Source organism: Pteropus vampyrus, unplaced genomic scaffold (assembly GCF_000151845.1).
Source record: "Pteropus vampyrus isolate Shadow unplaced genomic scaffold, Pvam_2.0 Scaffold152, whole genome shotgun sequence".
Lineage (NCBI taxonomy): Eukaryota > Metazoa > Chordata > Mammalia > Chiroptera > Pteropodidae > Pteropus > Pteropus vampyrus.
Genome location: NW_011888933.1, coordinates 2,783,647 through 2,795,672, shown reverse-complemented (window position 1 = coordinate 2,795,672; position 12,026 = coordinate 2,783,647). Strand labels below are relative to the sequence as shown.

Genomic DNA, 12,026 nt, shown 5'->3' with positions numbered 1-12,026 from the left:
CATTCCCGGGCCTGGCGCGGGCCGGCAAATCCCCGGCCTCACGTAAGCGCGCTCGCCGCCCGCCCTGCCTGCGCGGCCCAGCCCGCCGCCCTACGGGAGCCCGGGGATGTGGGCCGGGCCTGGGGCCGCCTCTGCTTACCTTTCAGCTGCTTTTTTTTTTTTCTCCTTCCCCCCTTTTCCCTCGGCTGGGCTGACAGATCAGAGTGAGAGGCGCTGGCAATGGACTAGGAAGCTCGGCTGCCGCTGCTACTGCTCCCCCCTGGGCTCCAGCGAGAGCCTTTCCCTGTCAGGCAAGAGGGGTGAGGATCATATTTTTATTTTGGAAACTAAAAAGTGCTCCCAGGGTCGGTGATTATTAAGGGGAAATCCCTGAATATACTCTCCAGCCAAGAAGGCAGGGCTGCCGGGGCTGCACAAGAAGAGGCAGCAGCCTCCTACAGCACCACTACAGGCACTGCGAGGACATAACACCAGAGAGCCGCTCCTCTGCCCTCCGAAACGACAACTTTCCTACCATCTTGGAGGCAGAGGAAAGGGGGGCGAGGGGGAAAAGTGCACCCGCTCCCGATAAAGTACAAATTTCTACTTCTCATCTTTGGAAAAAAGTCCACACCGGCCGTCTACACCGGCGCCTGGGGGAAAAAGCAGGGAAGAAGCTGGGGGTGCTTGAGAAACGTTTTCATTTGCATCAGGGGGAAAAATGTTTCTGCATCTTCTGATGGAAAAAATTCTTTACAAGACCCAGGTTTTCCGGTGATTATTGTTTTTTGTTTTCTATTTAATTTTTTCTCTGTTAGTGACAGTGGTGTTTTCGTGGTTTTTTGCACTCAATGATTTTTCTCCATTACAGACCTAAGTTATGTGTCAGGCGGTCAATTTATAAATTTATACTTTAAGAGACTTCACAGCCACTTTATCTTTGTCTGTTTATATGTCTGTTTTTGTATATATAGATATTTATGTTTCCTTATATTATGTATAAAATTGTGTGTTACACATTTCTCTCAAAACAGATTGCTGAAAGACAATTATAAAGGGATGTCTTTTTGTCTCCTTTTCTCAAAACAATGTAAATAAAACCTATTGATGGCCCAGAAAGACATGATACAGCTGTTTATTTTTCACAGCGCAAATAAAGGCGCAGAGATCACTGGGGGAGTAAAATACAACTTAGGTATAACTGACCACGTTTCTGGAAATAATCCTAATTCTGTTGTGGTCTGCTCACGAAGAAACGTTACTGTAAAACTGGAAATAGATTTTAAGGACAGCTTTCAATTTTAAGTAAGATGGCTTATTAAGAATTTTCTGTCTGGGCATTTAATTTATTTAGGTTTTTTAAGTTTTAGATCTTTGGTGCGTTACACATGTTGCTGTCCACTTCGTTGTGTCACAGAATTGAGAAATACGTCGTTTTGTTAGGGTTGAAATGTGGTTGGTTCAGAACTTCCAGTGTGCTGCCAGCCTGTAAAAAGTACTTTTTAGTATATTACAGTGGATGGCATTAATCTTTTTTAATGAGCAAATCTTAGTAGATAAATGGGATCAAAGTTACACAGTGCTGAGGTAGCACAGAGGTGAGAAAGGTGCCCACTTGCACCGATTCCCGTAGAACTCTTACTGAAGGAGAATAAATTGCAAGATATTTTTAGTTTTTGTGAGAAAGAGAATACTAGAACATGACCAGAGGATCTTTTTGTATGTTCTGCAGGAATGATGAATTGAATCTTAGGAAATTATTTTTCTGACACATGTTGGCTAACCAAGTGGGAATTAATTTGTAATACTGGTGCCTTAAATCAGTAGAATATTGAATTTCTTTCATTTAAAATTTATTACAGAGCATTTTGAAAAGAACTGATAACTCCACTTCAAAATGTTTATTTTTTGAACTTTCGAATTTAGAAATTCCCATAATGTTAAAGCAAGATCAGATATTATATTTATTCTGACCCACATTTTTATCGTCTGAATTTGAATACAGTACTTAAATAGTGTAGATTTTCTTTTTGTGGGTTTTTTTTCCTCTTTAGAAAAAATTAAAGTAAAATTCTTACCATCTTCGAAACTTAAGTTGTGAAGTTATGTGCTATTTACAATTTTTAAAAAACATTTGGAGATCAAACATGCTGGTTATAACAAGGAAATTAGTTCCCTTAACGGAGAACTCTACTGGACTTGAAAAACGTGTTTTCGAACTTGTTCCTTATATATGTCATGACTTTATAGATAGGCTTTGAATTTTTCGAGAAATTAAGATGTGCTTGCTCTAAGCTGGCTGCACCCTTTTATCCAGTCCCTTTTTTGTGACCAACAAACTTATTTGCATGACATGTATCTAGGGATAGGGATGTGGTGCCTAATCTTAGCATTTCACTGTCTTCTCTTTATAAAGCTTGACTTGAACATGGCTATAATCCATGATGTTTATCTACCAGCTGCGCTAAGTAGCCCAGACTTGGGGAATTATAGCCCAACCAAGAAAGAAATCTCATTATATTTGCAATACTAGTGAATTTGATTAGTGTTTATTTCAGTTGATAATTGAACTTATTTCAGGGGCTATGTCTATAATTCTTAGAAGCTGCAGGTGCTAACAAAACTACTGACATAATTAATCTTAAATAATCCTATGTTTGCCCACTAAAATTCCCACTGCTCAAATTTGGCTAACATTATTGAGTACATAATGCATCTTGATAACCTCACTGGACGCTTTTATGCGTGTGCTCTCACTTAATTCCCCCCCAGAGCTCTAAAATTATTTTTCTTTCTTTTTTCTCTTCCTCCTCCTTTCTCTTTCTTTCTCCTTTTAAATACAGTTGAGATAACTGTCTTCACATTCAGTGATTGTAAACCTACTTGGCCCTAAAACTTTCCAATTAGATTCCAAATTCTCCTACTGTAGAGTTTCCCAGAAGCCTACTACAGCTCTGTGCTCTCTATATATGGAAATGCTAACTTCCTGCCAAATGCCCTTTGCCAAAAACAAACTTGGAGTAGCCAGCAGTTGGAGCTCTCTTCATTCATAAGTGGCAACCGGTAGCTTATTTCACCTTTGCGAAGTCTAACACCTGTCTATCCATTGTTTTGAGGAATACAAAAAATATATTTGTCAATTGAAATGCACTATAAGAGAGACTTCCTGATCCTGAAAAAAGTATATGTTGTTAAGCACGGGCATAATTAGAAATGTTATCTATGGTTGTAAAATTATGCTATTTTTAAAAAGATCTTGTCAGTGGATGACTAGATCTTTTTAAAAATAGCATAATTTTACCTATGTGATACTTGAAGCAGTAGTGTTTTTATTCTGTTATTATGCCTTACTTTCTTAAGTAATTGATCTGCCTTTTGATAGTGATTTTAATTTTGTAAAAATTAACCACTTTATTGTGAATATTATAATGAAGTTATTAAGAAAATACCACCTATATCCTTAAAAAGTCTCATTCTAGATTATGTAGACTTAAAGGGAAAGATATATGTGTGCATGTTTAATATATAAGAGGTCTTTAAGCAATAAAGCCATTCCTTTACTGGCAAATATGTGCTGACAAAATTACCAGGTGTTTAAAAAGACAGTGACAGCAGACATAGTTGTATAGATTTAGTGGGGTTTTTTTTTTTCTTTTCTTTTCTTTTTTGGAGGGGTAGGCGTGTGAATATAAATCTTCCCTAATCATACAAATGTTTTTCTAACATTTCTAAGGCAGGCTCTAATGTTATACCAGGAGTCCTTAGCTAGTGTCAAAACTCAAGGAGGTAAAAAGGTAGAAGTGGGGGTTAGACAGATCCTAAATGTTTTTTAAACCACACTATTATGATGGCTATAGACACAAATGTTTTTCACTTTAAGCATTTTGTTTTAGAAACATTTGTTGGTAATGTTTCTATCTAAATATCTAAAACAAAGATTTTGGTTTTATTGTGGTTACTGTGCCCTGCAAGGAAATGTTTCTGCGACAAGCGTTGTATTTGGCAGACTTCCACATCATAGCTTTAGATTATTTAAGAATGAAATTTCTGTAATATAAATTCAACTATAGTTAAAACACACATGATCAGGTAATCTCTCAAGTTCTAACACCTAACCAAGGGGCACAAAGACCTGGGAACTACTACCTGATGCCAAATCAGAAACCAAAAAAAAAATGTTTTTTTTAAATCCTCGCAAGGGCCAAAAGATATCTTCCAGGAACCAGATGGTCACTGGCAGCAGCAGGGGCAAGACAGGGGCCCTGGTGCTGTTTCACTGCCTTCTCATCCTGCTGCAGGTAGAGAAGGTAATGTCATAACCTAAGCCCTAGCATTCTTGGGCTATTCTATTGACTCCTGACCTTAGGCTAAAGAAAATAACTCTCCGGTTGAAGTCATAGTTTAAGTAATGATCAGTAAAAGTAAACAGCCTAAAATAGAATTAAGGATTGGATTTGGATAGAATTGTAAGTGTAAGTCAGCTTTTTCCATAATTTATAATGAAAAAACTGTGTCCCAAAAGCAGTGGTTAGCTAAAATGTAATAAGAAAAGAAATCCATAGAGTCCTTAGAATAGGCAGAGATCAACACAAAGGTGACTGTTCATTTCTCTACACACTTCAGGTTAACCAAGCTTTTGTGGACCCGCTGGGAACTTAACAACTATTTCTATAGGAAAATAAATTCCAGGTTCTTCCCAACAAGTAATTTATTCTGGAACACAGCCCATTAATAAGCTTGGACTTCCTGTACTATAACATCTTTGCCGTATATTTGTTATAGATTTCCAGAATTCAATAGTAAGGTTGGGAAAAGGCTGAGGGGTTGGGGGGAGGAAATGGGGAATCCTTTCATTCAATTGAAATAGGAATAACTATTAACACAATTCAAATAGCTAGATTTAAATTCAGGTAAGGAAGATTATCAGATATAAAATGGTGAGGCCAGTTGTAGTAACACCAGGAAGGAAAAAAAGATATCAGTAACTAAAAAGTGTACTACTTAAACTGTATACATTGATGTTTCTGTTCTATGCATATCTGGGTGCTATATGATCTTAAAGTAGGTATTTGCATTTTGTTTTATTCTTAAGGAAAACCAGAAAAAGAAATGAGGGGACCAAAGTCAATAAGATTCTACTAAAAATCACCCAACCTCGTCCTTCTTTTAGGCTGATGCTGTTTTTTTACCCCATACAGCAAGCCATGGTCAATCCTGTCTTGATGTCTCCATTCTTCTCATCTCTGCCAGATAAATCCCACTCATCCTTGATGCCATGCTCAAAATCTTGTCCCTGAAGCTTTCTGGTGCCAGCCTGATTATACAGTGACCTTATTTTAACAACTCGAGTTGTTTTCTAGGTTTTGTATTTTTTTCCACGTGTGTTCGTCTTGTGCAAGAGGGGCCCTAGGGGTTAAGAGCTCAATCTCCATTCAAGGCCATCTGGCTTAGAAACTTGGCTCCACCATTTTCCTTGGTAATGTGACCCTAGGAAAGCTACTTAACCTCTCAGTTTCCTCGTTTATAAAACTCGGAATAATCATGGTACCTAATTGTGTGGTCCTGAGGATTAAATGGCATAGTGCATGTAAGGTACGAGGCAGGGTCTCTAGCACATAGTCCTGTGTTAAGGTCAGCTGCTCCTTTGGTTGCTTGCCAATAAACACTTTTCAGGCAGTATGGCTTAAGGTTAGGGAGTATTGTATTGTTTTGTATTTAAACAGTACCAAGATAGTGGATTTAGCACTAGTCAGAAGTTGAATTCAACATAGAAAAAGATGAAAGAAGACTGTGATTATGATATACCAAGTATCTACATTAAAACTGAAACAATCCATTGATTTTTTTCCCCCCAAGATATTGTTCAATAGCTAGACAGTTAAAAATCTGCAACAAAGAATTTTAAGTTAAGTTGAGATTGTGGTATTCCTCAGACTCAATATAGATCTTAAAAAATATAAAATGGGGGTATAGGAAGAGTACATACAGAATTCACAGCAGAAGAATATTGTGACCTGTTAATGCCTCTTTCATTAGCCATTTTAAAGAAAGATAAATGAATTTATACTGCAATATGAGGTATTGAAGACTTTTCTGACAATGAAACATAAGAAGAAGTATGAATTCATATCTGCAAAAAAAAAAGTCATCCCACAAAGGGAATAGTATATGTTTGACACACGTCGTATTTCCAGCTAACATTATAACGTATAAAGCATTATGGCACAGGTACTAGTTTATTGTTTTAAAATACACATACAGTGTTAGGTAGTAGGCAAAGTGTGGGGTTTAGATGACAAAATCATACATGAATCCCAGAGCTAATATATATTTACTAGCTGTGCAAACTGGGGCAAGTTCCCCAGCCTCTCAAACCTCAGTGCCCTCATTCTTAGCACAATTGCTTGAATAAGATGATTTATAGGACCATATGTAATATAATACCTGACACATAACAGCCACTCCATAACTGTCAATTTGTATTTCTTTCCTCTTCATTGAATTCATAGAAACTGGCTATAATCAAAGTAGGACTTTAATTAGAAAACTGTGAAAAGGGGCCTTGCTCTAGAATCAATTTCTATAGTATTAAAGAATAAATATCAAATTAATTATAACTATTTATATATTTACTATTTTCTTGCATGATTTTTGTGAGATTTCTCTTTGATTAAAGTTATTAGTGCTCTTGAGTACATGGGAGTTTAATTTTTAAAAATATGATTGAACTAAATATTTTCACAGTAAGAACAGGATCACAGCCAACCAAAACCATAAGCATTTATTCCCTCAGCTAAGTGCCAGACTGCTAGGCATTTCTCTAGCACTTGGTTTTAACAGAAAATGATTACAGGGGTCTCCTTAGGAATACTAGATAATACAGTGGCAAGAAACCTCACCACAACTCTGTGGTATAGTGTGTTTGAAACAGGGAACTTGTATCAGTTTAGCAGTTTACGACCTACTAAAAAGAATAGAATGATACACAATAGAAAATGTCCAAAGTCCTTCAGTTACATATGCATGTCTGTATATTTTTCTTATGAATTGAGGAAAAAGTTAAAGAGCTACTGCTGTATGTTATAAGGCTGAAATTTGTAGTGTCCTGCAGTGGCGAAGTAGTAAACAAGACAGACAGCCCCTGTCATCATTGGCTTTACAGTCTGGCTTAGGAGAAAGGTCTAAACTGGCCTTTGAAGACTATAAAAATGGTGCGGCCTGAGAGGAACTTGAGACTACTGGGCTTAAAAATATTGTTTCTTATTTTTTTTTAACTGCTGGCCAAGTTAAATGTGTCTGTGGCAAGTTTGCTGGCTGATGAGAACATGTGACTCAGGATAGGTCATCTCGTCAAAATGCAACTTGTCCATGCAGTTCAGCTTGCCATACCTCAAAGACCCAAAGGAGCCATTGTGTGGTCCGAAGAATAAAAGAAAACCTGGAAATGCTAGGACTTCTCTGCTTAGAAAAATAAAATGAACAGTGTTGTGATTAGTCATTGAAGGAAGTAGATCAGCTGAACATTAAATTGTTTACCTGTAAACCAAAGATAACTTGAATCGCAAATGATTTAAGACTAAAAGGAAGTATTTTTTCACACAGCAAGTTCTAACCATACAGAGCTTAATTCAAAAGACAGAATATGTTGCAAAGGTTAACTCTGTAACAGTTGAAAATGGGAGACTCAGCCTAAGTGGTTAGCCTTCTTTCAGTAAGTGAAGTATTTCTTGAGTGCTCCATGGGCAAAGTACTGAGTTAGGCTGTGTGGGAAAGTAGAAGAAAATAAAATACACAGTTGTACACAGGGAGCTTACCGTTTAGTTGCAAAGATAAATAACATGCAGGAAGCTTTGGGAGAAGAAGCAAGGGCTCGTAATAGGGAACGGAAGGGGCAGAGTGAGGAGAGTAGCCTGCTTTGGGTTGTTGGAGGAAATCCAGGTCCTGACTCAGTGGCTGAGAGCCCCTAGGCTGCTCTCAGAACTCTGAGCCTCTTTCGCTCCTAAAAATCAATGAGAGTGGTTGTGTAGATTCAAGAAAATGTGTGAAAACCTCTAGCACAGTCCTGGCACGTAGAAGATACTATATCAGTGTTTGTTGACTCTAAATGGGGAGAATTTTTATTTATCTAGGGCAGAGGAAATAATATAAGGTAAAGCAGGAGTGATTCTGTCTTTTCTACAGTACAACAGGAGTTATGTGCTAAGAAATGGTGGAAATGAGGAACTAGGGTATGGCCCAATTAAGAGGACTTTGAAAGCCAAGCCGAAAAGTTCAAACAGATATAGCAGGAAATAAAGAACCATTATTTGTACTTAAGCAAAAAGGGTCTTCTATTTAATTATTTGGGAAGTACCTGTGAATCATTTGTAGCATGCTAGGCACTGTAGTTAGGATACTGGGGAAACAGTAGCTCCTGTCCTCAAGTGGCTTAAGTCTGGCAAGAGAGAAAAGAATTATTGTTTGGGGGATGTTTTATTTTTATACAGATCCTACCTTTATAAGTTCCATTAAGGTTAGTTTTTTGCCCTTTTTTTTTTTTTTATCTATTTTTTTCACTTAGCATCTAGAGCAGTGTACCTGACACAAAATATATACCATAAACATTTGTTGAATTAATGAATATTTGAGATTTTGAGTTCTTAAGGATACAGTCTCTTTGAGACTTAGCTAATGAGGATGTGGCTTTTAGATAGGTTAAATGAGCAGGGTTCTGAGGAAGCAAGTATGGACTTTCCGTCAGTCTCACTAAAAGAATCCAAGATGAAAATATCTGTACAATTCTAATTATGTCAGTAAACCTCAAGCATTATATTCCAATTGACCACGTTACAGTCTAGCTTAAAAAATCTGAAAGTGGTGTTAAGTATTCTACATTTTTCTATTAGCATATTTCTGTTATGCATTCTTCATTGCTAAAAACACTTAAAATGTATGCATAATCTATTTTTAAGTGGCTAACTTAATATTGAAAACTATAGGTTAAAAATAAAAAAATACAACATAAGAGAATCACCTGTAAAAAGCAAATATGTAAGAGGAAAAGACATAGTTTTCATTATAGCCATTTGTGTGGAAACTCCCTGAGTTTTGCTGTCACCATAGATGGTTCTAGAACATAAGAACAAAAGATTTGTAAGAATAGGTTTCATAATACAAGTATCCTTTAAATTATAGAGAAAAAAATCAATATTGACCAACTGGTAAAGAACTAAATAAATATTTATATAGTCATGAATCATTTCAGTTTTCTCAGAGGTTACTACCATGATGTTTTATATATCTCAGTGTTTTAAATGGATAAAGCAAGAGCAGTTAAGTAATACCAACAGTATTTATACTTCAAATGGGGAAAGAATGGATCATCTCAGCTTGCGGTAAGATACACAGATGCTTCCTGTTGCTCTGTCCAAAAAGATGTTAACATTAACCTCAGAGGAGGCCGTTATGCCGGCCCTGAGCTGGATGGGAAGCACAATGTTTCTTGATGGAGGGAAGAATTATGTTAGCTAAAATGTATGAGTAGCAAAGTACCTCATACTATAATCACTCACTGATGATGTAAATTTTTATTCAATCCCTATAATATGTATCCATCTCTCTGAAATGAAGCTAAGAAAAAAAAATTATAGGGGAAGAGACTCATGATACCATTCTTAGAAAGCTCTTCAAAATATTCCATGCTGGCTATTTGTATTTTTTTTTTATTTTGGAAGGGGGCTTCTATCTTGTTTGAATCAAACTGTTCAAATAGTGTACTACTGAGTTCTTCTTCCTTCCTTTCTTGACTTTAGTTCAGAAAACTTGTGAAATGTTTATTCTTTCAAGCTGTTGAAAGATTTTATGAATTTATAGTTTTACATGCTAACTCCTTAATTTGAAATAAAAATAAAGAGCAAATATCAAAGCAACAACCACAAAAAGCCTCCACATTGTACTAAGTTGTCCAAATTTTTTTTCATTTTTGGATTGCATTCATTAATAGCATTTGTTTTCATTAATTTATACTATTGCATCAAAATTGTAAAATTTGAAGACCACTAAGTCTTCAAAAACACACTAACTCTTCCAAAATTAAGGTATCTTAAAAGGAAAATAAAATTAAAATTATTAAAAAACAAACAGTAAGCAATTTAATTGTTACTATTTCAGCTAAGAATCTCAAAGCACATTACATTTTTCATGTTACCTAACAATTGGAAAAACAAGTTCTAGCAAGCGAATTGCTTAAGATTACATAGACCAGCCCAATTTTAGAGAAAAGTATCTTTAGGTGTGTTTTGTTGTAGTTTGTTGTTGTTATCTGAACTATAGACTTCACTCAGATTTCACCAGTTTACCACTGATGTCCTTTTTTCTGCTCTAGACCCTCAGTCTTTCCTGTCTTTCATGATCCCAACCCTTTTGAAATGTACCGGTCAGTTATTTTGTAGACCGTCTCTCATTTTGGGCTTGGCTGATGTTTTCTCATGATTAGATGAAGTAATGTATTTTTGACAAGAAAATCTCCAAAGTGATGTGGTCTTTTCAGAGCATCCTATCAGTGAGGACATGAGGTTGATATGTGTTATAATGAGTTTTCTATAGCTGCTGTAGCAAATCGCCACAGACGTAGCACCATAAAACACCACTCACTTATTATCTCACAATTTCTGGAGGTCAGATGTTCAAGCAAGATATGTATGGGCTCTCTGCTCAGGGTCTCACCAGGCCGAAGTCAGGGTGTGGGCTAGGCTGCATTCTCATCTGGAGTCTATGGTCCTTTTCCCAGCTTATTCCAGTTGTTGGCAGAATTCTGTTTCTTCGTTCTAGGACCGAACAGTTTTCTTGCTAAGTGAAAGCTGAGGATCACTCCTAGTTCCTAGAGGCCGCTCTCTAGTTCTTGCCTTGTGGCCCTTTCATCTATAAGGGCAACAGGAGAATTCTCCTCCTGTATAATCCCTCTCACATTTTTTTTTAAGTTTATTGGGCTAACATTGGTTAATACAATTAACTCTCACATTTTTAATCTCTGAGTTCCAAACCCAGATTTAAAAGGCTCATATGATTAGGTCAGGCCCAAACCGATTATCTCCCTTTCTTAAAGTCAACTGTGTCGCATAATATAACCTAAAAACAGAATTGAAATCCATGATATTCACTGAATGATAATGCAGGGCGTATATACCAAAGGTGGAGAAGAAAGTGGGAGTGAGCAGACATCTTAGAATTCTGCTTAACCCACTAGCAACATTAATCTTGATTACTTGACTAAGCTGGTATCTTCTTGGCTTTATCTACTGTATGTTTTTCCATTTGTAATTAAAAAATATATCAGGAGGAGACACTTTGAACTATGCAAATATTCTGTTTCTCCTCAAAGTTTCCTATTCTAATTTTAACATTCATCAATGGAATGGTCCATTCTCTATTATTAATTCATTGCAAATTCATGGATATATATATATTTTTTTTTTTTATTTGGGGAGTTATAATCCAATACAATCATTATTTTGTTCAAATTGTTGCAGCTTTGGCCATTGGGAGCTCTTTCTTGTTAGCTTCTGCACCCTTTAGACATGCCCCATCCTTTTTGAGCACTTTTTTACTTTCTGACACCATAAGATGCTCTGGATTCATCTTGTAGTTTTCCTGCCTCAACCCTAGAATAAATCTTTTTTCCAAGGATAACTCTAGTTTTAATCCAAGAGAACTAGAAGTAAATTTCAGTTTGTACTGGCTACAAATTAGCGTCTCTGTAAATTAAGAGCAGATTAACGAATGCATTAGTTTCCACTTGTGGTGCTAACAAAGTGTCACAAATATGTTTAAAACAACACAAATTTATTGCCTTACAGTTCTGCAGGTTAGAAATCTGAAATGGTTTTGCTGGGCTAAAATTAAGGTTTCGGCAGGGCTGCATTCCTTCTGAGGTTCCAAGCGACAGGCCGTTTCCTTGCCTTTTCTAGCTTCCAGAAGCTACCTGCATTTGACTCATGATCCCTTCCTACTGTCTTTAAAGCTAGCAGCAGCACAGTGTCATCTAATCTCCTCAGACTCTTGTCCTCCTG

The 12,026-nt window shown here is 36.7% G+C and overlaps 1 protein-coding gene across 1 annotated transcript in view; it reads right to left on the bottom strand.

Annotated features, from left to right (window-relative positions):
- Positions 1–1,988, bottom strand: part of INO80D (INO80 complex subunit D) — a 66,361-nt gene extending 64,373 nt beyond the window's left edge. Inside the window, exon 1 of the mRNA XM_023536284.1 lies at positions 140–1,988. The gene's annotated coding sequence lies outside the window, so the exon portion shown is untranslated. The remainder of the gene's footprint in view (positions 1–139) is intronic.
- Between the last annotated feature and the right edge of the window lie 10,038 nt (positions 1,989–12,026).